Below are 2,525 nucleotides of genomic sequence, written 5' to 3'. Positions count from 1 at the left end.
CACAAGCCACTGGCCTTCGCGATGGGCAAGGTCGCCGAGCCATGGTCGGCCCGGCAGCAGCGTGACCTCTCGGCCGTGTCCGAATATACAATGGGCATCCGGCACGTCGTGGGGAAGGACAACCCGGTGGCGGATTGCCTTTCCCGGTCCGTTGCCCACGCAGTCCACCTTGGTATCGACTATGCCCGGATGGCGGCGGACCAGGCCGCCGATTCCGGCATCCAGGCCTTGCAGACCGCCGTCACGGGCCTCCGCGTCACCGAGGTGCCGTTCGACGGCACAGGCACGGCCCTCTTGTGTGACGTCTCCCTCGGGCGGCCTCACCCCATCGTGCCCGCGGGCTGGCAGCGCCAGGTTTTTGACGCCATCCACGGCCTGTCCCACCCGGGCACGAAGGCCTCCCAGAGGTTGGTCGCCAACAAGTTTGTCTGGCATGGCCTCCGGAAGGCCGTTCGCGGCTGGACCAGGACGTGCCTCACGTGCCAGCGCGCGAAGGTGCACCGGCACACCCAGGCCCCATTGGCCCCGTTCACGGTGCTGGAACGTAGGTTCGACCACGTGCACGTGGACCTGGTGGTACCTCTGCCCCCCTCGCGGGGTTTCACCCATGTCCTGACAATGGTGGACCGCACCACCCTGTGACCGGAGGCCGTGCCTTTGGCGGCGGCGACGACGGTGGCGGACATCGCGCAGGCGTTCATCGCCACCTGGGTCACCCGGTTCGGTGCCCCCTCGGACATCTCGTATGACCGCGGCCCCCAGTTCACCTCGGAGCTCTGGGGGGCGGTCGCACGGGGGCTCGGGGTCCAGCTGCACCGAACCATGGCCTACCACCCCCAGGCCAACGGCCTGTGTGAGCAGTTCCACCGCTCGTTGAAGGCCACGCTCCGGGCCACCCTCCGCGATGGCGGCTGGGTCGACAGGCTCCCCTGGGTCCTGCTGGGCCTCCGGACGGCGCCCAAGGACGACCTGCGCACATCCACGGCGGAGTTGGTCTTCGGACAACCACTGCGGGTGCCGGGCGAGTTCCTCCCCGACCCCACAGCACCATGGTCTGCGGCGCAGGAGCGCTCCGCGCTGCAGGAGACAGCCCGGAGGTTCGCCCCGGTGCCGACGGCGCACCACGGGCACCCGCCTACGCACGTCGCCCCGGAGCTTCGCACCGCGGAGTACGTCTTCATCCGGCACGACGCCCACCGGACACCACTGCGGCCCCGTACGACGGGCCTTTCCGCGTGCTGGAGACCGGGGTGAAACATTTCACCTTGGAGATCGGCGGTACTCCCGACCGCGTCCCGGTGGATCGCCTCAAGCCGGCCCACCTCGACGTGGACCACCCACCGCCGGTGGCTCGGCCCCTGCGTCGGGGCCGCCCCCTGTGGGCGTTCCCCCGGCACCGCCCAGGCCCGCCGACACGCCGCCCCCCAGTCCTGCACCCATCCCGGGTGCAGCCGGAGGCATCCCAGCTGGCATCCCTGCACCCTGGACGCCGCCGGTCGCCAGAGGGCGCTTCGGCCGGGTCATCCGTTTGCCCCGCAAACTGGCCCTCCAGGTGCGCAGGAATTCTTGGGGGGCGCGTGTGGCGGACACAAAAGCCCACTGGCGTGAGGGCATCATTCCGCGCACCAAGTGGGCGGCGGCCACGCCCGAGGGGTAGGCGTGGCCGCCGGATATACACCGGGCGCGCAGCCCAGAGCGCGCCAGTGCTACAGTTGAGCTCTTATAATAAAGACTCTTGAACGTACCGCGTTGTCCGCTTCCTCCTTGTTATACAAGTAAGTGCGCGTAGCACCGCGCTTCAAGGGCACCTATGTGACTTCATCCTTCAAACACAAGGTCCCTTCCAATAAAGTGCTCTCGGAAGAGTATAAGGTGAACCAAATGGGCACACCTTCCCAAAACCCCCTATCCCATTTGTAGTGAACTAGGGCATTGCCCGTACGTGGGTGCCCGTTCCTTGCCAAAAAAAAAAAAAAACGCTACCCGTACGCTCTACCCCGCCCGTACGCCCGTAAACAAAAAAAACAACGCTCTTCGCTTCCGCCCTTCGCTCTGACTGAATTGGGAGAAATAATGCGCATAAGAAATCGAATTACGTACCGTAATGGCGGTCAGCTCGTAACGCGCTCAGCTCCGCTCGTCTCACATCGGCCACGCCTACGCAATAAAGCGTTCTGTGATTGGCTGCCGGAAGATAAGTCGTCACTGTCCGGAAGTTCGCAAATCGCAGTTACGATGAATCGTTTTAATTTAATCGCAGTTTGAATTCGTTTTAAAACATAGTTTAACGGCAACATAGTTTTCCAACGTGAAATAAATGAATACGCTGTCAAATGTGCCGTCCGAGGCAGAGTCTGATCGCCACGTTCGGCACACGTGATAGCTCGCTGCTCTCTGATTGGTTGAAGCGTTTTTTGGACATAGCTCGGTAAGTACTTGTCCGATTAATTTAAAACCTTGAAAAGGCACATCCTCGGGTCCCCAGCAATATACCTGGCAAGTTTCAAGTATATCGGACCCGTGGT

This window comes from Myxine glutinosa, chromosome 1 (genome assembly GCF_964187855.1).
Source record: "Myxine glutinosa chromosome 1, kmMyxGlut1.1, whole genome shotgun sequence".
In the NCBI taxonomy this organism is placed as follows: domain Eukaryota; kingdom Metazoa; phylum Chordata; class Myxini; order Myxiniformes; family Myxinidae; genus Myxine; species Myxine glutinosa.
This window is presented reverse-complemented; position numbering follows the sequence as displayed.